Genomic DNA, 25,874 nt, shown 5'->3' with positions numbered 1-25,874 from the left:
AGGGAGCCTGCCCGCTCCACCCCACCGCTACAGGCCATGTGAGTGGGTTTTACCATCACAAGAAGCCCCAGCAGATGCCACGGCTGCTCTTGCTCGTTCTGTGACCTCCCGTGGGGGATCTCGGAGCGGGGCAGGCCCTTCCCTCATCAGCAGAGGCTCACCTGAGCCAGGCAGGAGCCAGAAAGCGCTTGTGCAACTAGAGGCACGTTTATGATCCAATACACTCCGGGACAAACACTGATTTTTCTTCCAAGTTCAGGGCCTCTCTGGGTTCCTCTCAGTTCCCCACCCACCACTGCCATGATGAGCTGCCTGACAAGCCCAGAGACTCGGACCATCAAGGCGCAAGTCTCCTGGATGCCACAGGCCCCACAAGGCCGCCCTTTCCCGCATTCCAGTGATGTGGACATCACACCCCATAGCTGCTGCGGTGTGCTGAAAGACGGGCCCATCCAGACGTAAAACACTAACAGGTCGCTCCATGGAGGAAGTGCATGGCTGTGGAAGACGGGGCTGTTCACTCAGTTCAGGAGGCAGCCCTGCTACTCCTCTGTAACTCTTCCCTGAGCACGACCCAGTCCAGGCTCTCATGACACACACATTTGCGCGGTCAAAGTGGCGCAAGACAGACCCAGAGATAATCAAAATACAGTCATACGTACAGAAATAAAAGCATGTCCAGGGCCCACGAGGGAAGCATCAGCTCTAAATGGGGGTCGGCAAGGGCTCCCCAAAGAAAGGAAATTTCTGTTGACTCGCGGTTTTAATCTGGCCTCTGCAGAATGCCTGTTATATCAGAGCCGACTGGGCCTTGATGGAATTGCTCAGCTTTCGGTAATAACGAGTTTGTCCCGGTTGTGCAGGGAAGTACTTTCAAGTTATCCTTTCTTCTTCTTTATTATAGCAACAGCTTACAACGCTTGAGAAGACAGTTTCCTTAATTCAATTACCAAGTGAGCTAAATGCATTTGCTGAAGATAATTAAGAATCTTTATAAATATAAAACAATTACCCCATCAAAATACAGCACTAGATATTATTATTCAAGCAAGCTTTTCGATCAAGTCCTCCCCTTTTCCAAGCAGTTCCGAAGCCCCCATGCCCGCCTTGCTGATCTCCCCAGGCAGAGCTGCCCGTGCCCACGCTGCTCATCCCGCCAGCTTCTCAGCTCGATGCCAGTGCCTGCCCATGCCCGCTCCAGCCCTGGACCAGGAGCTGCCTGAGGTCAGGGCCACCCTCACTCACCTCTCGGGTCCTAGCACTGGCCCAGAGCAGGTACCAGAAATGGTGTGACAAAGTGCAGAGCGGCCTGGGGGAGACGAGACGATAAGCCCAGTGCAGTGTCCTGGCCTGCATCCTGCAACAGAGAGAGGACAGTGGTGGGAAAACTGGTGAAATCCAAATAAAGTCTGGGGTCGAGCTAATGACGGACCAATGTCAGTTTCTCCGTCGCCTGTTATCGCACCATGTTATAATAGCAAAGGGAAACTGGGTGAGGGGTAGGGAACCCTTTGGACTACCCTCACAACTTCTCCAGAAATCTGAAATTATTCTAAAATTCTGAGTTTATAAAAACAAAAACAAAAGCACCGATGTGACTGAACGTGCCAACGAGACGGCAGAATCTCACTACTGCTCAGCGGTCCCCATTTTTAGAAACTCGCCCTAGACCCCCACCCCCACCTTCAGGACAGAAACAGCAATAGGTTATATAGTGAGGGGCTGGGAAAATGGGGTACCCTTTTAATAGAATTGTTTAATGTCAGGTATACCAGCACCCCCCACAGCCCTGTAGTAGCAAGTGTCATCCACAGGCCTTTCCTTGACCCCCCCCCCAAGAGCCTGGCCTTGGAAGGGGACAGGCTCATTTGAATCCCTCAGCACTGCCTTGTGACTTCATGGGCCCCTCCCACCATCATAATATCTACCTATAAAAATTTGTAGAAACCTTCATAGACTTCAACATTTTTTTCTGCCTTAGGCAAAATTGAATAGATGTCCGTGGGTCCTAAAAGAACTGTACTGAGACAGGCACTCTTCCACTGTGCCAGCCACCGAATGGAGAAGCACAGTCCCCAGGACACACTTACTGGCTCAGTGACCTGGGCAAGCTACTCCAGCAGCACCTCTTCCATCCCTCGCCTGAAACCCAGGGATAAACTACCTGCTTTGCAGGCTCCAGTGAGGACTGCCTCAGCTAGTGGGTGTGAGAGCACGAATTCCGGCCAGGCCCTGCAAGGAAACGGGTGAGGAAGAGGTGCTTTTACAGAGCACCCTAACATCCGAGCAGATGACAACATGTCCGTCTTCGAAAACGTTCCCAAGAGAGCTTCAACTTTATTTAGCAAGCAAGACCTCCCGATTTTATTCTGGAAGCGTAAATCTAATCAGCTTCCTCATGACCTAAAACTCAAAGTACTTAAGTAGCCCCTAACCATTGTCCTAAGTGCTCTGGGGACCCCACCGTCTCCTAGGGTGCCCTCTGGCAGGCTGCCCGTTGATATTCTCCTCGGTGGGCCTTCCTGGATCTAATCCTCCCTCCAGGGCAGGGGCTCAAGTTCCCTCGTTGGAATAAATGCAAGGGAGGGTGTTTATGAAGGAAAGGGACTTGACCGAAGTCCAGGCCGAGGTCGGAATTTCCCTCTGTTTGCTTTCTCTTCCTCCGGGCAGCCCAGCCGCGCTGGCGGAGGGGCTGTGGGGCTGCGGGAGCTAACGCCACAGGCCTCCGAGAGCCCGGCGTCCACTGGGCCCCGGAGACGACAAAGGGCCCCGCGTCCCCGAGTCAGGCTGACCTCCCACCTTCGCTCCTCCCTGAGTCTTATTTCACTAATGAAAGCAGACAGGCTTGTAATTCGAGGTAACTGCAATTGCTAAGACTGGAAGAGGGACTCATTCACTGGCATTCCCACAAGTTCTTCCCAGTTTGTTTAGCTTGGGAAATTAGGCAAGAGCAGGTAGAAAAACTGTGGGTCAAACACAAGCCATTGCAAGAAACTGACTCATGCTTTACCAACAGCATTATTCATCCTCTCATTCCTCTAGAGGGCTGTTTATTTATTCATTTATTCAGCAAATATTGATTGAGCAGCAAACATGTGTCTCTACCTTCTCACACCCTCAGGTCTTTGCATAGGCTGGGCCCTCACACCCCAACCTCGTATCCATCCAGACCAGATCAAAGGTGACCTCCTCTGGGAAGCCGGACACAGGCCCTCTCTCTCCCGAGTCCAGTGGAAGGAGCACTGGCTGTGGGGTCAGACAGGCCTGGCTGAGAAGCCAGGCTCCAGGACATCCTGAAGTGTGTCCTTGGGCAGGGCCCTGAAGCTGTCTACCTTGTTTCCTCAACTCTAAAGTGTGCCTGCTAATAATACTTACCTCCTAAAATGAAATGCCTGGGGATGCGATGTAAAACACAATAAACATCTTTTGCAATGTGCAACTGAGCTGGCGGAAGGGAAAAATATTACCCAGGGGTCAAAACGGGGCAGAGCTGAAAGTGAAGGTGATGAGCTAAAGCAGGCTCAGGGCACCCGGCAGGCAGTCCGAGTGCCCTTGTAATGAGGGTTCAGTGGTCATGGGTGACAGGAGCAGAGGGCCTGAGGCATATGCAAGGTGAGGTGTTGGCATCCTTGCCCAAAGCCAGGACCTCAGGGGCTCCCATTCCAGAGAATGGGCGACTGGGGCAAATCCACCTACGGGAACAGTGGAGACCTCCAGATGCCGCCCAGATTCAATGCTCCATCCCTCCAGGCACGGGTGCACATATTCCCTGCCCCCTCCCAATTAGCCTGGCCCTGGACTGGGTTCGGCCAATGGGTGCTGAGAAGAAGAGACATGAATCACTTACAGACTAAAGCAATTAACAGCCCACGCCAGGCTCTCTGGAGCTGTCTATACCCCACCCCCTGGGTGCCTGTGAAAGCCACAAACCAAAATGGCAGACCTGTGTTGAGATTGAAACCTGGATCACTGAGTTGCCCACGGGGGAGTGTTGCCTGAAGAGTTGCTCAGATGTCCTGCAAACTTTGCAAAAGCTACAAGAACAAGAAATAAGCCTTTAATGGGTTTAGCCAGTGTGAGGAATTGTTTGTTATGGAGGCAGAGCTGAGGCTATCCTGACTAATGTAGCTGGGAAAAAGAGGTATCAAGCAAACTTGCCCGTTTCTACCTATGATCTAGGTGCAGAAAACCAGTCTCCTCTGAAACGTCACATTCACTGTCCTTACTTCACAAGTGTTTGGGGGTTGAATTTTTACTACCTTTGTGGTTCAGGAAACCCCAAACTGTAAAATTAACTTGAAAGCATTTCCAGTAAAGTTCAACTGCTAAAAGCAACTCAAATCCCCTAACCTGGCCTCACAGGAGTCCCGCAAACATAGACCCAAAAGACAGGCCATTACAGGCTCAAGTTGGAGCCCCAAGTTCATCAAATCAATGGAATTACTGGCTAGGGAACTTCAAAAAACTTTTTAAAAATGTTTTAGGAACTATGAACAATTAGCAAAGTACTATCAAAAAAGACCAAATACATTTGGAAAAGAACCAAGCAGAACTGGCTGTGAAAATCTTATTAATGGTATTAAAACCTCAATATTTGGTAAAACAGCAGATTAGATCTACCTGAAAACAAAATTAATGAAACGAAAGGTAAAATGAAAGAAATCGCCCAGAGACACCCAGAGAAAACAAGTCAGAAAAAAGAAAGAGGTTGACTCATGAAAGATAGAATTAATTGTATAATGTGCATCTGATTAAGTAGACAAGAGAAAGAACAGGATTGACAGGCGGGCTACATGAAAACATAATAGCTAAGAATTTTCCAGAATTAATAATAGATGGTAATCTTTAAATTCAAGAAGCATGGTGAGTCTGTAGCAGAATAAATAAAAATGAATTCATTCCTTGGCATATCACAGTAAAACTGCAGGATTCCAAAGACAGAAAGCATGAAAGCAGCCACTTACTCGTCCACTCATTATAAAAGAAATATTTTTTGAATACCTACTAGGTGCCAGGCACTGTTGTAGTCACTTGGAATAATTCAGTGAAAAAAAAAAAAAAGAATTCCTGCTCATTCTTACAGGGACGATAGATAAACAAAAACCATAACAAGTAAGTGAAGTCTACAGTGAGCTAGGAAGTGGATGGAAAAAGGAAAAAACAGAATGGGGAGATGTGGAGGACGTGTGCAGTGGGGAGTGCTTAGGGACTAGGGTAGCAGTTAATGATGTACTAGGGGAAGTAAACTGTGAACAGATTGAAGTAAAGGAGGGACTTAGTGAAACAGATATACGCAGGGAGAGCATCTCAGGCAGAGGCAACAGCTAAGGGATTGATCGTTTGGATATCTTCTGGGAAGTATCTATTCAAAGCTTTTGTCTACTACTTTAATTGCATTGTCTGTCCCCTTATTAATGAGTTGTAAGAATGTTTTTATATATTCCGATTAAGTCCTTTATCAGATGTGTGCATTTTTAGATAATTTTGGAATATCAAGAATTGCTAAAAGAGTATATCTAGTGACCACATACCATTCACTCAGCTCCCCTTAATGTTAATACGAGGTATGATCGCAAAATATGGTGAATGTTTACATTTAAAAATTTTTATTACAGTAAAAGACACATTACCATTAATTCCCCTCAAAATACTCCTCCTTGCTTAGTGTGTCTTGCCTCCATTATTTCCATGGAATCCTAACGATGGTTATTCTACTTCCCTCATTCCTTTGACATTTATGAACTGGAATTCTTTTTTTTTTTTTTAAAGATTTTTATTGGGTAATTGGGGGGATGGGAACAGCGCTGGGGAATTGGGGGAAGGGGAACAGACAAGTTGCTGTCCTTTTGTTCTTCAATCTAGTTGTGGAGGACGTTGCTTCACTGGCCCAAGCTGGCACCATCATTGTGCTCTTCTCTGGCGAGGCAGATCAGTCACCGGCTTCTGGACGGCCGCTCACTGCGGCTGCTGGCCGCTCATGCTGGCTGCTGGCTACATACGGTAGCCCATGGCAACCCACTGCCACAGGGGCTGCAGCCTACGCCGTCGCCGGCGACTCATGGCAGCCCAGCTCCAGGTTGAGCTGTTGTTCAGCATCTTAGCTGTGGAGGGCAGTGTCACTGGCCCTCATATGTGGGATCCGAACCGGGGCCCTCTGGCATCCCAAGCAAGTTCTTAACCATCGCGCCACTCGGCCGGCCCTGAACTGGAATTCTTCATAAAGGCGGTGTTGTTCCCTTTCTCCCATTTATTTCATTATTAATTTATATCCGTGTGGATTAACAGATATTACTTGATTTATTCTTTGGGTTATAATCCAATGTTATCATTATTAATTCTGTTGCTCGAGCTGTCCTAGCTTTGGACATTGAGAGATCTTTCAGGCTTATTCCTATGCCTTTTCAATAATCCCCCACTCTTTTAATTTTTGATTATATGATTCATTCGTAATATGGTATTTTTTATTTAAACTACCAGTTGTTGTCTGTTAGCTTACAGACACACAATTGACTTCTGTATATTTAAAATGGGTTTCTTATAAGCAAATAATAGTCGCCTTTTATTGGAGTCTTTAAATTTCTACATTTAATATAGTTATCAGTATCATTGGGTCTAAGTCTACCATATTTCTATTTGTTCTCTATTTGTCTCATCTGTTCTTTGTTTCTTTTTTCCTTCATTCTTTGGGATTGCGTTTTCTTTTTATTCCACAAATATCTAATGAACTAGATCTCTGTGTGCTAATTTTTATGAGCTTCCTCAGGATCTAGAACAGGCATCTTCAACTTGTTACTGTCTACCTTTCAAATGCTATACCGCTTCACATACGATGTAAGTATCCTACAACGATATTCTTCCATCTCACCTCTCCTATCCTTTGTGCTGTGGTTGTCATAGATCATATTTTTCAATATCTAATAAACCTCACAGTATGTTGTTGACATTTTGTTTTTAAACAGTCAATTTGTATTTTAAGGAAATTAAAAGTTGAGAAAAAAATTTAATAAGTGTTTTTAAATTCATGGCAGAATAATGTGAAATATTTCATGTGAAATATCAATTTCTACTCCATATATGTTTGTATATACATATATATTTTTTAATTGGGGAATTGGGGGGATGGGAACAGCGCTGGGGAATTGGGGGAAAGGGAACAGACAAGGTGCTGTCCTTTTGTTCTTCAGTCTAGTTGTGGAGGACGTTGCTTCACTGGCTCAAGTTGGCACCATCATTGCACTCTTCCCGGGCGAGGCAGATCAGTCGCCGGCTTCTGGACAGCCGCTCACTGCGGCTGCTGGCCGCTCACGCTGGCTGCTGGCCACACACGGTAGCCCATGGCAACCCACTGCCACAGGGACTGCAGCCTACACCGTCGCGGGCGACTCACAGCAGCCCAGCTCCAGGTTGAGCTGTTGTTCAGCATCTTAGCTGTAGAGGGCAGTGTCACTGGCCCTCATAAGTGGGATCCAAACCGGGGCCCTCTGGCATCCCAAGCCAGTTCTTAACCATTGCGCCATTCAGCCGGTCCTGTTTGTATATTTTTATATATTTAATATCAAAGATATTTCCTTTGTGGAGCAAGTTAGAAGGGTTTAATATAATTAAGTTTCTATTTGTACCTGGATGGAATGAGTATATATGACATCTATAATTTAAATATATTTAATCAAGTTTTGATTTTTTTAATAGCACTTATGAACCACTAGTGTGCCACAAATATCTTTGCAAATAGTCATTCTCATGGAGGCTTTTGTTTGTTTAAAAAAACACAAAAAACTATTTTTACACTTATCTACCTATTTGCCGTTTCCAACACTCTTCTTTCCTTTTTGTAGATCCAGCTCTCTATCTAATGTCATTTTCTTTCTGCTTGAAGAACTTCCTTTAACGTTTGTTATGGTACCAGTCTGCTGGTGTCTTAAAAACTCTTCGTTTTGCCTTCATTCATTTTTGGAAGATTTTTTTTTCAGGGTATAGCATCCTGGATTAACAGTTTCTTTATTTCACTATCTTAAAGACGTTATCCCATTGACTTCTGGTTTGCATTGTTTCCAAGAAGGATACTACTGTCATTTTTTATTGTTCCTCTGCATGTCTCATTCATTCTGGCTGCTTTTAGGATTTTCTCTTTCACTCTGGTTTCATAAAATTGATTATGATGTGTCTTGGTGTGGTTTTCTTTGTATTTGTCTTACTTGGTATTTGTTGATCTTCTTGGATTTGTAGATTTATAGTTTTCATCAAATTTGGCTGTGGTATTTTAGCCAGGCCTCCCAGATGGAGCACTTCTGTCCTTGAGAAAAAGGGCCAACTGATGTATTATTAATGACCCAACAACCACACTTCTTAGAGTGCTGTCCAGGAGCCTGAGTGAACTGGCTGAAGCTTGGTGTTAATAGCACTGTGGTGTGGGTTGGAGTCTAGTGGGAATCTTTGAGGTTCTCTCGGTCTCTTGGACAGTTAGGACAGCACTGCCTCTGGGCATGGCTGTGGTGATGGGTACATCACACGCAGGCAGGAGGCACAGCCTGAGCTTGGGGCACGAGCCTGGATGCTGTGGACACATCATGGCTGCACAGGCTTGGAACAGCCCAGCTTGTAAGGGGCGGGGCTGAGTCTACATTGTCTCTAGGGTCTCCCTCCCCGTGGAATGTAGATCAGCTTGGCACACATTCCCAGGCCTCCCTGAGAAGCTGGAATTGCTGAGCGCCCGACTTCTCCTGGTCATCTCTGTGTCCCCATCCTCAGCACCACCTTGGCAGCTATTCCTTTACCTCTCCCAGGCATCGGCCCCAATGTGGAACTCAACCCCTTTCCTTCCTTTCCATAAGAAACCAATTGTGGAAGGCCATGTCTGAGCAGTCTCTACTGAAGGTTGGAGGAGAGAAGCTGCTATATCACAGCCACGGAAACAGTGAGGGACGACCTTCCCCAGCCCTTCCCACCAGGCCTCCCATGCCCACACCCCCTTACCCCTTGTCTGCTGTTCCCCCTCCCTGAGAGCCACCCTCTCCTCCAATGGACTTTTCCAGGAATTTTTCTCCCCAAGAGAACCAGGGATGGAACTAGGAGTGAGGCAAATGAGACGCTCACCTCAGGTGCAAAATTTAATGAGGCACCCAAAAACTCAGCCATAAAGATAAGTCGCATTTAACACAATATTTTTAAAAGTCAAAAATAATGTTAATACAACTCAACAACAACAAAAAATAAACAACCTAATTCAAAAATGGGCAGAGGCTTGAACAGACATTCCTGTAAAGAAGTTACAGAAATGGCCAAAAAGCCCATGAAAAGATGTCCAGCATAACTGTCATCAAAGAAATGCAAATTAAAACCACAGTGAGATGGTCCTTCACCTCTATTGGGGTGGCTAAAATTAATTGAAAAAAAATTAATGGCAAATAACAAGTGTTGGCAAGGAGGTAGAGAAAACTGGAAGCCTCGTGCATTGCTGGTGCGAAAGCAAAATGGTGCAGCCACTGAGGACAAGTTTAGTGGTTCTTCAAAGCGCTAAACACAGAAGTACTATATAATCCAGGAATTCCATTTCTATGTATATAATCAAAGTAATTTAAGTCGAGAAATAAAAAAATACTTGGACACCAGAGCTCATAGCAGCACTATTCATAACAGCCAAAAGGTATACACAAACCCAAAGGTCCATCAGCAGAGGAATGGATAGGCAAAATGTGCTCCGTCCACACAATGGAATTCTATTCTGTCATAAACAGGAAGGAGGTTCTGACACCTGTGACAACATGGATGAACCTGGAGGACTTCATGCTGAGAGAAATAAGGCAGTCACAGAAGGACAGACAGTCGTGCGCAGAGACGGAAAGTAGAATGGTGGTGTCAGGGGCTGGGGAAGGAGGAGTCAGTGTTTAATGGGGACAGAGGTTCCGTTTGGGACGATGGGAAAGTTCTGGAGATGATGGTGGTGATGGTTGCATAACAATACGAATGTACCTAATGCCACTGAACTGTACACCTAAAAATGGTTAAAGTGGTAAATTTTATGTTATGTATATTTTACCACAACTTAAAAGTAATGCAAAAAAAAAAATCCATGATAAAAAAAAATTCAAAAATTTAAATAAAGACATAATCCATGCTATGACAAGCCATACTGTAGTCTGAGATAAAGAAAAAATATACTAAGACTGATTCTGTCTTTATTTAAAATTTCGATATTTTGTTCATCATAGATTTTTTGCATTACTTTGATTTTTTTAAATATCCCAGTAAACTATGATTTACCTGGATTACTGAGATTGAATTTTTTTACTTGTACACTTGAAAATTATTAAAATGGTAAATATTATGTATATTTTACAACAATAAAAAACAAACAAACACGCAAACAAAAAACAACAATGGTTACTCTTGGTTCCTGGCTCTCCAAGGTCATTTTGCACAATGACCATTCATGGCAGACCTTCCTGCCTCCTTCGCCCCCTGAGCTCCCTGGACCGAAGTCACCATTTCATCTGGCCAGAGGCCACTGCTTGCAAAACAACAAAGATAAATATTTTCTACCTCAACTTGAGTAGGAGAATATAAAAAGAAAATATTCAGTTTGATTTTGAAAGTAATTACGTTTTGTTCCTCACTTTTTCTAACCCTTCCGTTATCAGCCCTCCTTAATTCAGAAAACGCACCCGGGACCACTGCTCGAGTCCCCTCCGAGGATCATTCACTAGTCACAACTCCTCCGGGACAGCAAACCACCCTCACACTCGAGCCACCCTCGGCTGCTGTGACAAAGAGCTTCCAAGGTCATCATCCTAATATGCATTAGGTACCATGGTGATTCATGTGCATAATTTACACATCTGAGGGATGGTATGGAGCCCATAGTGCCCACGTGACTTGCCTAAACCTTTAGCTGTGGGCAGTGGCCCCTCCCTCACCATCGCTCCGCCCACCAAACATGTTCTCCTGCATCTTAAGGACAGTGATGGACCTGGTTCAAGTCCATGTCCCCACGAGGCCCCACAGCCCCACAAGGGTGCATTGCAACAGAGGGCCACAGCCGGCCAGGTCCAGCCAGGAGCAGCAGCTCTTCTCGGGACCTGTTCCCTTCTGCAAACGTGTCTGGGGGTGTTCATGGCAGGGCAAAACCCCCTGATAACCCGAGATGCTCCTGGGAAGCTGCGTGCCCCTGTGGGCGGCACCCGTCCCTGGCCCCTCCTCTGCAGCGTCAGCTCTCCTTTCCCAGAGGGCCCCACATCTCTGCTTGGTATGCCACGGGGGTCACCTTCCCAGGCCATTCGAGCCAACTGCAGCAAATGCTCTCTGTTGTTAGTCCCACCCTCCGCCATTAGCAGGGGCAGTTTTTGTCTTCCCAAATGGGAAAGTATCTTTTACTTTTCTTTTCTGACACTGACTGTTTGGCCTAAAGCGGGGACCAATTAAACTAATTAATCCCCAGGCACTCTGCCTACGAAGACACGAGGCCCTTAGAGTTCAGGTCACTCCAGGCGGAGCAAGCTGACTCTCAGATCCTGTGCGGCTCTGACTTTTGGGCTGGTCCACCACCCCGACACCCCAGGCTTCAGCATGGCCCTCTCCAGGTCTCGGGGATGTGTGTCCGGAGTCTCCCCGCCACCCCCACCTGTCACATGGGGGGCGGGCATCAGGCCCTCTCGGCTCTCACATCCTCCCTCGGATACAAGCCAGGCTGCAGCTCCAAGGGAGACTGCTTTCCACTTCCATGCACAATTAGCACTTTCTCTTAGAAGGGGAACAAAGAACCCCAAATTCAGAGAGAGCACAGTCAGCTGAAAGGAGGGTGCTCGAGGTGGAGTTCAAAGGCCCTTGGAGGCCTCCGCAGGGGCGCCCGTTCTGCGTTCTACAGGGCAGCTCAGCTCCTAGTTAACGGTCCCCCGTCATATGCATTTTCTTCTTGGACAACAGCAGAATTTCTCTGGCTCCGGCAAAGAGGAGCAGCTGTCCACACTGTTTATTCAAATACCATCCTGGCAATCCTCAGAATGTTGTGGTTTTTTTCTCTTCGCTGCAGGATCTGAAACTATCCACGGGGCAGCTGGAGGCACGTGTCTGTCTACACATGGCTTTCCGGGGTGGCGTCTTTGCAGAGTGCAGAAATCCGCTTCCCAGGAGCCTTTTGCCGATTCCTCTGGGCCTCCCCACCCCCACCCCTCCCACCCCCGCTAATGGGCATGTTTCCGTGAACACTGAAGAAGATGAAAAACATGCAATTTTTGAATGTGTCTCTTTCACGGTCACACATTTCTTTTCATTGTTCATCTTGGCTGATCCACGCTTGAAAATTCCCAGCAACTGTTCCCAGGTCAGCTTTCAAAGGGTTTTGCACATTTGACCCGCCACCCACCCCTCCCCTGCAAAAAAATAAAATAAAATAAAATAAAACCTCAGAAGGCACTGGACAGAGACTTGCAGCATGTTTCTGAAAGCGTTTTTCAATAAAGGCTTCCTATCTTCACCTCTGGTTCCCCCACGCTCCTTGGAGCTCTGGGCTTGCAGACCTAAGATGGGCTCAGCAGTCTCCCCACCCTGGTACATCGTGACAAGCAGCAGCCTCCAGAACTTTGCACAACCCGGTGACCACAGGCACTCAGGATACGTGAGACCATGTTTCTCCATTGCCTTCCGACACCCCAGCCGTTTCCTGGCCCAGAAGCACCACCATGGGCCTGAACACTGCCCCTTATTGGGTCTCTCTCCCACCAAATTAAATACAAAGCCCTCCACAGGGTGTTCAGAGCCCCTCGACCATGCCCCTAGCAGTCCTTGCCAACCTCACCCTGAAGCACCTCCCTGTGCCCCACACACTGGTCTGAGGGGCTACTAACCTTCCAGCAGAGCCTGTACCCTCCTTCTGGGCCCTTCCTTGTGCATCCTTCCTTCCTACTGGCCGTTGCTCCACCCTCATGTCGGCCAGCTACAATCTCAGCCCGAAGACCCCCACCCGTCATAGATGAGTCTCCTGTTGCTGCTGTAACAAATCACCACATACTTTGTGGCTTCAAACCACACATATTCATGGTCTTATGGTTCTGAAGGCCAGGAGTCTGAGGCCTCACTGCAGTATAATCAAGGTGTCAGCCTGGCGGCTCCTTCTGGGGGCTCCAGGGAGAACCCGTTTCCTGGCCCTGCCCAGCTTCTAGAAGGCCGCCCACATTCCTTGGCTCGTGGGCTCTTTATCAACTCTGCTTCCGTCATCACACCTCCTTTTCTCTGACTCTGATCCCCCCTGTCTCTTTCTCTCATAAGGATCCTCGAGATGACAGTGGGTCCATCTGGATAAGCCAGGACCATCGTCCCAACTCAAGATCCTTAGCGTCATCACACCCAAAGTCCCTTTGGTGCCCTCATTCAGCCAAGCACAGTGTGCAGGGACTGGCACAATGCAACCCACAAAGTCAGTTCACTTCCATGAGGCCACTTGAGTTCCCAAAGCAACCTGTGAAGCTACTGGGCAAAATCACTAAGCCCGCATTACAGGTGAGAGCACTGAGGTGCACAGAGCAGGAACAACCAGAGCAGGGCAGGGCCAGAAGGCAGGGGCTCAGGGACCCTGCCAGCACTGCTCACAGCTGCTGGGACAGCCAGCATCCAGGCCTCGAGTCCCGTGACCACAGATGCACAAGGCGGGACAGCAATTCATTCCATGCCTGCGTTCACAGTTCTGAGCGCAGCCGTTTCACAGGAGAATGGAAGTTCTCCTTTCTCCCCACAGAACTGCTTCTTTCCCAGGAGCTGTCAGAGGGGCAGACAGACCCAGCTGCAGCCCAGCTCAACCCTTCTCGAGCCATATGGCCTTGGGTCAAAGTAGGCCATTTAGTGTCACTACAGCAGCACACACGCACACACAGGCACACACGTGAGCATCTAGACATCCTGAGCCTCAGACCCACCACACCATGGGGTAGGAGCAGACTGACACGTGCGTGTCCCAGGCCCTGGGACGAAGAGGAAGGGGTTGGGTATGTCCTCCTCTTCTTCCTCTCTGCTTGGCTCTGACCAAGTACAGGTGAGATGGAGGGAGCTACAGCAGCCATCTTAGGCCATGAGCTCAAAGTCCCCTGCTGAAGACGGCAGTGCAGCAAGCCACCCGAACCCTGGGCTCCTGACGTCCTGGAGCCACATCCTTCTGAACCCCTTGTTTTGGGACTGTGACATAAGAAGGAAATAAACTTCCATCGTGTTTAAGCCACTCTCTGGGAGTATCTCTGTTCTAGCAGCCAAACCCATATCCTGACTATTACAGATGTGAGTCCACAGTAAGGAGAGGTGCTACTGCAACAAAACCAAACCCCATGGTCTGGCCTCCACAATCCGGGAAAGAGATTCCCCAGCTGGAAAGCTGTCGACCCTTGTACTGTGGAAATCCTGTCATTAAAATTGCTCTCTGTGATGCCTGCAAGGCAGACCACGTCCTGACGGCCCCTGGAACTGTAGAAGAGCTGGCTTGAAACACTCAGAGGGTAAGTCTCTGTCGGCTGCTGCCTTGAGGAAGTGATACAGGACAGTCACAGAGATGGCTTTGAAGCTACAGCCTCGTGGAAGATGAGAGGTTGGCCCAATCCTTTCCACGCCCCTCCCATGAAGAGTTCTGTCAGACAAGGGCATCGGGCCAGGGGCCACGATCAGTGAGGTGCTGTGTCCCCGCCTAAGCCTGTTGGTTCAGATAACGTCAAGGTGACTGCTCTTAAATGAGCGAGAGGGAGATGGGCCAAGAACAGAGGCCTGGAAATAAAAGACCAGCTTTATAAGAATCAAAAGCCAGGTCTGGATAAGATCGTTAGGTAGGGTTGTATGTAAAGTGGACTAACTAGATGCGCGAATGCACCAGAAACCTACTAAGTTTTAGAGGGAATTGCATTTCCAGATAAACCACAAGCCTGGCTTTCAAAATGATGTTATATTCTGACATCCCCCCATAAAGAAATCCCCCGACACCCAGAATATGAACATAGCCAGAAATATGTTCTGAAGGTTGTGGGGCCCCCAGGAAGGACGTACTCAGCAGCGCTCACTTCCTGTGTGGGCTTAGGATGGACAGTGGGGAAGGTAGGTGCTCCCAGAGGAATGAGCAAGGACAGAGGGAGACAGTGGACAAGGCATCCCTCCAAGTGAGCAGAGGCAGTCATGGTGACGCCTGCCCAGCTGGGTTTGGTCGTCATCCTGGATGAGCCGCTGCTGCATTGTCCATTCTGCCCTCATCTAAAGGCAAGTTTTTCCAGCAGTTCTACTGTCCCTGCACCACTATTAAGGGCAGAGCACTTGTCTTTGTGATTTATAGCTTATAGATTCCCTGTTCACGAGGGGTCACATCTGGCCTTGATGAGGGGACTTCTCATCACCCACAAATCCTAGACATGGCTGGAAACGGTGCCTGAAAGGGACTTCAGGGCTGTGTCCATGCAAAGGGGCTGAGTGTGTTCAGAGTATGGAAGGGAGAGTTTGCATGGAAATTGGGTAGCCCAAAGGGGCAGGCTGCGGTGTAGATTCTTAGTTGTCCCCCAGTGTTCATTGTTTTCTTCTTTCCTGAATAACAGAGCCCTTTGAGTTTGAGCGTGGTACAGAGCCACCCACCTAAGACAATTTCCCTGCATCCCTTGCAGCTAGATGTGGCCATGTGACCAATTTCCGGCTAATGGCATGTGAACAAAAGCGACACGTGCAGCTTCCAGAGGACAGGATCACACACCGCACTGTCTTTTATCCTCTTTTCCTGGCTGCATTGTGGATCTGGTGGCAGGCACGACCTTGAGTGCCAAGGTGGGAAGATACACAAAGGCAGCAGAACTGCAATAGAAGGAGCCTGTGCCCCAGACACCAGGGAGCTGCCACATCAGCCCTGCATGGCTTACGCAGAAAGAAAGAAAAAGCAACTCCCTGATTTTGCTCGCTGTCACATTGGGATCTTTGTTACAGCTGCCAGCCTTGTAATCTAACCAACACAGCAAGTATTAGGGAGGAAGGGAAGACAAGGAGGGGGCCTCACCATGGTTTTGTTTTTATCTTTTTAACCAGGAATATACTGTAGTGCGATTCTCAGCTACTCCTTATGTCTACCTCTCAGAGGAAAAGGCTGCATCATCCGTCTCCACAGCAATGTAGAAAAGTACTTATAAACACAAAACACTCTTACACATGTATGAAATTTCTGTTGCTATAGCTCAATCTCCCCAGCTGTCATCTAGGGTTAAGTGGACGATTTGCTTTTTCAGGAAGTACTGGACTCGTTCTGTGTCCTTGGGTAATTTATTCACCTGCGTCTCAGTTTTGTCGTCTGTAAAAACAGAGATCACAGACGTTGCCACCTCCCAAGGCTGTTGTTGGGGTTCAATGAAGTGATGGCGGTAAAGCACCTGGCACCGTGCCCGGCACCCAGCCAGCTCCCAGTGATGTTGCCTACTGCCTTCTGATCCATGTGCTCCGAGTCCCAGGGCCCTGAGTCAGAAGGCAGCCACGATGCTGCCCATCTAAGACCAGTAGGGCCAGCGCCTGAGATGGGGACCCAAGCAGAGCCTAGGGCACATGAAAAGATTAAGAGAGACAGACAGTGTGAGACGGCTGGAGGTGGCCTGTGCATAACAACCACACAGGAGGAGCCTGGAGATGCCAGGCGATGAAGCACATGGTGGCTAGGTGGTGACATGGGCTGGGTGAGATGAGCCAGCAGCAGGGTGGACGTACATAGCTGGGGAGAGGAGAGATCTCTGGCCCAGCCCTGGAGAGCTGCGACCCAGGGAAGAGAAAGAGGAGACAGACAGGTGGTGGGGGCAGCAATGAGGCTGGGACAACGTCCAGTCCCCTGGGGCGCTCAGATGCCCCCGCCTGCAGCTGTACCCTGGCAGAGTTCCCTCCAAGGCCATCAGCTTCAGAAGAGCAGGGACTGCACTGGAGTCACCTCCCTCCCCTCTGGGGTCAAATCCCTTCAGCAGCCTCCTCACCTGTCTCCCAGCCACCAAGCATGGCACGGTGACCTGCCACTCCAGTGCTGAGAGCCCTCCAATGGCTCTGCAGCACATGGTAGGTGCTAATAGATGTGTGGTGGGTGAGGGCCTGGCACACAGTAGGCGCTTTATCAGCCCTCGGGTCTCTTGCCCTGAGTGGGTCTGGAGGCTCCCAGGCCAGACCCACTGTGCGCTCGCCCCGGGGAGATCTTGGTCACCTGGCTTCTTGGCCACCTCTGCCAGGATATGGGTGTCCTCAGGAAACCCCGAAAAGCGGGTGCCACAGAACTGGGAGGCAGTGTTCCTTCCCATCTCCACATCGGGCTAAGACTCAAAACAAAACTGTCAGATTTCAGAACATTTCACAGCGGCAAAAATAACTGCACTTGGGGAAAAACATGCAGACACTTCTCAAAGTCATCTAGTCGCTTCAACAATGTGCCAAAAGCTTCTGGAATTGACAGGTTCGGTTTGCCACGCACCAACTGCACCTACCCTGCCAGCCTCGTCTCCTGTGGCCCCAAGGCTCTCGTGCATCAAAACCTCGGCACAGAAGAGTCGACCAGGGAGATGCTGCAGGGTCACCTTTGTTTGGCCCTACCCTGCCGTACCCAGAAGTCACAGGACAAGGATGCCAAATCTGAGGCGATGGAAGCAGGGACGGGGAGGAGAAAGGTAACACTGGACGAGGGCCTGGTCATGCTCTGGGCACTCGCTGTCTCCCTGGACACTCAAAACCGCCTTCCAGGAAAGGTCCCCAGTTCATAGATGGGCCCTGAGGCTGAGAGGGAGGCACACGACGGCCAAGTCGAAAGCAATACTTCCCAGACTCCTTGGCAGCCAGCTGTGGCCATGTGATGCAGCCCGGTCAATGGATCTGAGCTGAAGGACGGTCCCAGTTCCTGCTGGTGCTCTCCCCACCCCGCTCTCCCCTCTCCCCCCACTGGATGGCGGAGCTCACACAGCCAGGAGAAAGGCAGAGCCACAAGGCGGAAGGAGCCTGGGATGCTGACACCGTGGAGGGGCCATGGGAGCCTGGACGGCGTCCTCACGGTCCTCACATACAAGAGGGATTAACACCCCCGGACTAAGCATCTCACAACAGGGGGTTGTTGTCACAGCTGTTTCTGTCGCTCTCTGTCAGAGGCCCCACAAGGGGAGCCTTGTAGATGCTGGCGAGTCCTGATCTTATCCCGGAGGGGGGGGGGCGCTAGTGCAGAGGACAGCTCAGAGCAGGGCAGTGATCTGACCCCATCTGTGTCTTGCAGAGATCCTGCTGGCTGTTGGTTGCATCAAGTGGATGAAGTGGGCACTTTGGCCTCTGAAGTAGGAGAGAGACGGTGCTGAGACGGGGTGGTGGCAGAGAGATGGAGAGAAGTGGATAGATCCAGGACACACCCACAGGAGGGACAGCAGAGTAACTGTGAAGTGGAGGGGACGCTGAGCCCCAGCACTTGCCCGAGCGACTGGGGAAGGGTGGGCACCATTTATGTGGCGACAGAGTCTGCTGGTGGGAGAGCCAGCGCAGGGGGCTGGTCCAGGGCTCGGCTCAGGCAGTTAAGGCTGAGGTGCCTGCGAGGTGTCCAGGGGCCAAAGTCCAGGAGGCAGGGAGATAAACATGCCTGGATTTCCGAAGAGGACATGGAAGAGGAACTGGGGGGAGTATCAGCTTAGAGGTAGCAGTAAATGCCAAGGTCAGCTAAGACGAGAGTTAGGAGGACGACAGAAAAGAGCGCCTGAGAACACGAGGTTGGTAGAAGAGGGGAGCCCGGGGGAAAGCAGGCAGAGGCGACGGGAAGCCACGTGAGTGTGGGGTCCGGAAGTCCTGCGGCAGCACAGCCAAAGGGGGTCACTGTGCCTCCTTAGAGAGTGGCCGCTGCAGTGGGGAGGGGGCTGGTGTCAGCAGACAGGAGATGCAGGGGGCGTCGTTCTTTGAAGCTTTCCCTGAGCGAATAGGGGTCTGGGCTCCAGGGAGAGGCTGGGGGGGTGTCAGGGCACGTGGGAGCCAGGCGGACCCCAGGGTGCAGGAGAGAAGGGGCTGACGCAGGGGGCTCATGCAGGCTCCATTTTATTCCAAATGCCTATTTGCCATCCACTTTTTACTTAATATTTTTTCTTAAATTGAATCCTAAATAGTGTTGCTTTTTAAACCTTGCTTTCCTTCCAGGCAATATTCTCAGTGAAATCACAGATTTGATGGCTTAACATTTTTTCTAATACACAAGAAACCAAATGCACAGTTATGTAATAGGTCCATCCACGCACCTCTAAAATGGGCGTGGGGTCCAGGACTGCCAAACTTTTGAAACCAGGGTGGGAGGAGGGCCACCGTGCCGAGCCTGGAGTCAAGTGACCTGGTGGACCCCCACTTCACCTGTCACCCATGAGGTCCGATCTCCACTTCGGCAAAATGGAGACAACGGTCGTCTACCTCAAGGGTGAGGGTGACGATGGACAAGGACAATCCGCACAGGGCCCTTTGCAGAGTCAGTACTCGGGCAGCCTTATAAGTGCTGGACACAACAGGACGGTCACCGGTGCTGTTTATGAACAGGTGGGTAAGTCCCAATCCCGTGGGCTGCTCTCATGCCTGTGCCCGGTCCCCCTCACTCTGGCCAGGCCCTACAGGGGGTGTAGTATGTACCAGCAAAACTCTGGAATATATGACATACCGCGGGCTTCAGCGCCCCGGTCAAACATAAACAGCGCAGGAGCCTACACATGGGCCAGCCGTGCCACCCACACCCCGGTGACATCGGTTTTTTAGAGACTCTACAGGGGAAAGACACTCAAGGTATGCAGACAGGGCCTGCCGGCCCGGCACAGAGGCTGCCCTTGGCTCCTGTGTGGATGCGGAAACCCGCCATGCCAACCACTGTTGACCATTTTTCAATTCGGTTCTCTCCGAGCTACCAGGAGCTGCAAATGAAACCTCATCCTTCTTTCCTGAAGCTGCCTTCCTTGTACAGGTGGGAAACTGAGGCAGAGAGACTCCCACAACAAAATTTGAGAGCAGAATGGAACCCTGAAGAACAACCAGTCCAACCTCCCCTCATTTGACAGATGTGGAAACTGAGGTATCGCCCAGCAAGGAACAGGTCAATGGCTGGTCTTGCGGCTGCAGGATCAGGAAACCGTGTTCCTGGGGACTTTTCTCCCCCAGGTAAATACCCTATCGCCACCCAAACAGGAGTCCTGGAGGCCTCCTGTCCCTCCGTCCTCTGCAAAGTCACCAACCCGTTCCATGGACTCCGGGCAGGCCACCTGGCTGGGGGGTGGCTGTCTGTGCAGAACGGAAACCAGCTGAGCTCGGGGTCAGAGCAGGGGCTGAGCCGGGCAAACACACCTTCCTGCAGTGGCTGAGCACTTGGCAAAGGGCGCTCACGTCTGACTGACCACAGGGAGGCCAGGCGGGGCCCCTACTCTACTCTCAGCACCAGGACCCCTGCCAAGCCAATGGTGCCCAAGGGGCCGGCTCTCACTCACAGATAAGAAGAGCTTGTGATTAGCATGAGGTCATTTGCCCAGGACACCTGACTCTCCAGGGCAGGGGACACCCCTCTGCCCTCCGGGGCCCCTCTTAGGCCATGGGGCAAAGTTGAGGCCCCGCCCAGCCCTGTTTCAATTACTTCACATTCTAAACTTGCGGGTCCAAAGAGCAGACGTGAACGTACTTCTATAAAAATGTGTTTGAAAGAACATTCCCCACTCACACTGGCCCTCTGCCTGCTTCCACTTTGGGTTCCGGGCAAACTTGAGAAACAAACTTCTCACCAATTACCCAGAGAAAAACAACTCCCAGAAGACCCAGCTGGTGTCAGGCAGAGCAAGGAACAGCCCCTTTTGCAGAGTTTCCTCTCGGTCTCTGGGAATCCTAGGAGATGCCCACTGGCCATGCCCAGAGCTGACCCACTCACCCCCTGCCCCAGCCATCTGTCCCCCTCCCCATCAGCTCCTAGGCCAGAAGGAGCCTCTCAGGAGCGAGCAGCCAACACTGAGCCCCCCCTCCCCAAACCCTGACACAGGGGTCCGGGAACACCAAACACAATGGGGCAAGGCAGGCTCCCCGGGGACCCACCTCTGATGTGCAGTCACCCCCTTCCCATCGCTGTCACTGCAGGTCCTCAGGGCTCTGGGTAACACAGGCTAGGACTCGTTTCCACGCCACACAGACACTGCATTTTCTGGAGCAAGGCCCTTGGACGTGGCCAGAAGTCTGCCAGGAACAGGAGGGCTCCGGGAGTGCGTCTCTCCCCACCTCCCACTGCCCGTTCCTGATCATTAAAGGGACTGCAGGAGGCAGGCGCTTCGGACCGCTCCGGTCGTGACCAGGGCCAGGGAAGTGGGCCTTGCCGTGTCCCAGAATGACCCGGCTGCGCTCAGAGCCAGGCCTTTCTGGAGCAGATCGGGAAAACCCCCAGATTGGGTGGGGGCCTTGCCAGCTGCTTGGGAAAACGTCTATTCAGACCTTAAGGGCGTCATCTCCTTGCTTCTCTCTCGTTCAGGCTGTGCGCGGCATAGCCCTGTGCTGTGGGCGGGAGGCTGGGGCCCCAGAGAAATCCAGCGCAGCCCCTGACCTTGGTCAGGGAGCCTCTTCCCAGAGCAAGAGACATCCTAACAAGAGAGGGCAGCCATCCTGCAGGACAGCCAAGGGCTGTAGTTGGTGTAGGAGGTGCTTAGAGGAGGGGGGGGTCAGGGAAGGCTTCCTGGAGGAGGTGGCTCCTGAGGGCCCAGTAAGAGTTCATCACAAAACAAATGGGGGAAGGGCATCCCGGATGGTGGGAGCAGAGCAGCTGTGAGCAGAGCTACCGCAGAGCTTGCGTGGGCAGTGGGGAGCTAGGTCTGAAAAGGTGGCTGGGAGACTCAGGGCCCAGCCGGATGCGGCGTCTGTGCCACAGGAAGCAGTGTGGGCCTCATTTGAAGACCCCGTAGGGAGCCATGAAGGGCTTGAAGCCAGCAGTGACCCAGCCTGGGTTTATGTCTTGGGAAGTTCACTCTGCAGGACACCAGGCACAGGTCAGCATAAAGGGAGGCAAGTGTGCGGGTGGGGGGCTAGGGTGTCCTGTCTGGATCCCCTGCAGCATATCCCCCACCTTCCCCACCGGGTGCCTTCTCCAGCCTCAGTGCCTCATACTCGCCATGATGTCTCTACCTTTGCACACGCCGTTCTCTCTGCCTGAGAAGGCGCCCACCTTTGCCTTCTGCCCGCAGAGCGCGTGCTCAGGGGCAGCCAGAACGCCTGTCCTCAGGCACCTCTCTGCCCGCCCTCTTCTAGGAAGAGGCTTTGCTCCTTCAGGTGCTTCCAGCAGGAGCCTGGGGTGACAATCCTCTGGTCAGGAGTGGTCCTCCCCACCAGCTAGGGGCCCGCTGAGGGCAGGGATGTGCCTGACGCCCCTGAGGCAGGGCACACGCGGGGTGGGCTCTCGGGGAAGGCTGGCAGGGTGTCCTGGGGGACCTGGTTCTGAGGTCACCGTGAGTCCCGTGACCTCGGCTCCAGGCCCCACCCCCTACCCCCAAGCAGCTCAGCCCAACGTGGGCAAGCTCAGTTGTTCACCGTCATTCCTTGGAGTAGGAGGCAGGGCCCAGCTGGGCTGTGGTCAAACCATTTCCCTTCCCCGCTGCAGTCCAAAGCAGCCCTGTGCTGAGTTCTGAGGGGGCGATGCGAGCACACACCCTTCCAGCCTGGCCCTGCTCCCGCTGTCCCTTGCTGCTGGACGATGAAGGTCCAGGGGGAGACCCAGGGCCCTAGGGATGGTAGAGCCGCCGTAGCAGGAGTGGGTGCTGCGATGGGCCGCCAGCTGTCTGCTGTCCTCTGGAAGGTGACTCAGCTGAACCGGGCTTCCTCGCCCAGGATCACACCTCCTCATCGGATGGCCCATCAGCTGATGGAGGGGGAAAGGCTGAGCTTGGTTCATGGGTGGGTGGCTCGGGTACAAGTGCAACCTGAAAAAAGATGGTGGCTACTCCCAGCCATTTGGGGTGGCCTTGAAAATCGGTGGAGAGGGAGTCTTCCAGGTGGGCAGGGCTTGAGGCAATCAACCACTTCTGTGCAGAAAGAGTTAGCGTACAGCCGGACTTATGGGCAGCTGGCCAAGGGCCTGGAAGTAGGCATATTAGAAGACCAGGCCCCGGGAGGTCAGGGGTGGTGGCGTACAGATGGTGTGCACGCGGCGTGGCGGCCTTCGGGTGCGTGTTCACACTCACCAGGAAGCACAGGAACAGCCCTAAAAAAATGGGTAGCCGAAGTGACCTGGCCACGTGATCTCAGCCAGCCTCTCAGGGGCCATCCCAGGGCTGGCACCGTGGGCACGGGAATGCAACAGCCATGATGACAGAGATGAAGGGGCCCTGTGACCTGGGCTCCCACTTTCCAAGGCTGGGCTAGCTAATACCACTGCGGAATAACCACCGCTGAGTCCTCAGCATGGTGCCATTGCTGGAGGAAACTAGCCGGCCTGTGAGAAGCAAGCCAGCTACATTAGACTTCTTCCTCCCAGGAGAGGCAATGATGAATTTTGACAGGAATAGAGAAATATTATGGGTGTGGGTTGCCTCTCCCTTCCACAGGGCCTCAGTCAGCACCACCGTCTCAGAGCTCAGAGTCCAAGAACCAAGGGGGTGGAAGCAGGGATGGCCACATTTACTGCCGCCACCACCACCACCACCACCCCCCAACCCCCCGCCCCACCCCCCAGTGACACACTGGGGGGATTTGTGCTTCCTAGCCCTGCAATCCAGGGCTCAGCTAGAGTTCCCACAGGGGACACAGTGAGAGCTGCCTTGACTATACGCTGCAGCGGATGCCAGCCGCTTTGGCTTCTTGTGCCCGGGGACCAGCAAACGAGAAGCGGCATCGCTACCCTGTGGGGCTGGCAGACCTCGTCATCAGGAGAGGGAGAACTCTGTGTGGCCGGCCAGGGATCCAGCTGGGCACCTGTTGGTACTCCCGTGCCCACTTTTGATGGTAAAATGGGAAAGGGAAGTCGCCACCGCCTGAGAAGGACATGGCAACCTGGGGCTCAGGTGTTTCAGGGGTGATGGGCCACTGAGTTGGACGGCATTGCTCACTGAGGGTGAGGGCCGAGAACAGAGGACCGAGAGGATGCAAGTCCTCTGCAGTCCAAAGACCAGCTGCAGTGGCAGCTGAGTTCCTTCTGAGTTCCCGTTAGGGAGAGGGGCCCACTGGGATCCTCAGGGAGCAGCTCACAGAGCTTGTGAAGAGGGGGCCCTGAGCCGTGCAAGGGCCATCTGCAGGGGGGGTCTCTGCGCTGCGCAGACACCCTGCAGGGCCTCATGTCTCTGACAGACCAACAGACCTGCCCTTGGCTTCCAACCTTCTTTGGGTCCATGTAGGCTGAAGAGAGACACCCAAGGTCACGTCCTCATCCGGGGGGCAGCTCCCACCCAGTGAGTGATCAGTGTGAGATCAGAAAGGCCCACCCGCCTTGTGCAAACTCAGGACCACCCTGAAGGGCCATCCCCGCCACCCCTGAGCTCCCTGTGGGGTCGGCTGAGGCCTTGTTGAGACATCATTACAGCGCAGCTTCGCTGAACTCTGCCCCATCCCACTTCCTCCTCTCCCCTCCAGAGCCCACCCCTAAAAGTCTTTCTGCCACAAACCTACTTGCCTGAGCCCAGGGGCCCGGCCTGCGACCCTGGGCGTCTGAATGACCGTACAGAGTACAGACAGCACCGTCCCCACCCACCCGGAAGCACTGTGACGTGAGTGTCACGTCGAGCCTCTGTTTGTTGTAGTGGTGACTACACCCTGACTCCTTTCTGGAAGAATGAATGACTGAGTGAACAAGTGAATGAATGCCTTCGGAGAACTCCTGTCTGGGAGACGAGGTGGCAGTACATCTGTCCCTGTCCTCTCTGCCCCCGTGGGGGCCCTGGCTGCTGTCCCTGGAATGGAACAAGGGTCCACTGCCCCATCGCTGTCCACAGCTTTGATTCTGATGGAAAAGGGCTGCAGACTCAGTTTCCAGCATCCGCCTTGGGAACCCCACCCAGTGGATGGTGCTGGGACCCCAGTTCTGTCACATACAGGCCGGGTGGCCCATGGCAAGGGCCTCCGCTGCTCTGTGCCTCAGTTTCCCATCTTCAGAGGTTCATCACAGCCCAGTGCACCAAAGCATGACAGGCACCTGTAGGTGTTTGCAGGTTCGATTCCTCAACCCTTAGAGAGGATCCCGCATGGTCAGACTCTTCTTCCAAGAAGCACCCTGTTTGCTAAGAGAACTGGGTGGGCCCCAGGTGAAGGCACGGGACAAGTCGGGGACTCATCACATGGAGGGAGGGACCCTTTCAATCAGAGACCACCTTTCTAAAAGGTGGTCAGTTCTCCAGCTCTGAGCTGAGACAGGCATGGGCACCAGCCCTGCAGAGAGAGCCGCTGGGCCCAGGCTGGTGCTGGGGCTGCCACACCTGGTCCCAGAGGTGACAGGAAAAATAAGGACAGAATAAGGGTGAGGCCAAGAGCTTTGGGCTCAGCCGTCCCATTGGCTGGAGGAGTGGCCCTTTGTGTGTCCAAATACCACTTCTTTTGTGAAGTGACGGTAACAGTAGACAGTAGCTGGTCCTTTGTTTTTGTTTTCAGTGTTCTTACTTGGCAAAATACTAAGTTGGCACCCTGTGACCGGAACCAAAGCTGATTTTTGAAATTGTTATTGTTTGCGAAATCCACCGGCCTGGGACTTGGGGTGAATCTTCACTTGATTCTCACAATGTCCCCACGGGACAGGTATATTGTGCCCATTTTAAGGCTGAGGAAACGGGTGAGAGGGTTGGAATGGGGTTTGAGCTGGGCTGTCCCACCAGCCGCCCTTCCTGGCCCAGGCCCGCCCTCCCCACCCCTCCTCCTCCATGGATGGAGGCCCCCTGCTGCCACCCAGCCAACACAGAATGGTCATCCTGACATTG

General features: G+C 51.8%; 1 long non-coding RNA gene across 3 annotated transcripts; it reads right to left on the bottom strand.

Annotated features, from left to right (window-relative positions):
• Positions 1 to 125: 125 nt before the first annotated feature.
• LOC109380992 (uncharacterized) lies at positions 126 to 21,211 on the bottom strand. Of its 3 annotated transcripts, none has more exons than XR_002123600.1 (3): positions 21,031 to 21,211; positions 1,246 to 1,357; positions 126 to 971 (listed from the first exon to the last, which is right to left on the bottom strand). It is a non-coding gene; the product is annotated as an uncharacterized LOC109380992 (long non-coding RNA). The 3 variants fall into 3 exon arrangements; XR_002123598.1 differs by having other exon boundaries at positions 126 to 919; XR_002123599.1 differs by lacking the exon at positions 21,031 to 21,211 and adding an exon at positions 2,165 to 2,225 and having other exon boundaries at positions 126 to 919.
• Positions 21,212 to 25,874: the final 4,663 nt, after the last annotated feature.

Source organism: Hipposideros armiger, unplaced genomic scaffold (genome assembly GCF_001890085.2).
Source record: "Hipposideros armiger isolate ML-2016 unplaced genomic scaffold, ASM189008v1 scaffold_43, whole genome shotgun sequence".
Lineage (NCBI taxonomy): Eukaryota > Metazoa > Chordata > Mammalia > Chiroptera > Hipposideridae > Hipposideros > Hipposideros armiger.
This window is presented reverse-complemented; position numbering and strand designations above follow the sequence as displayed.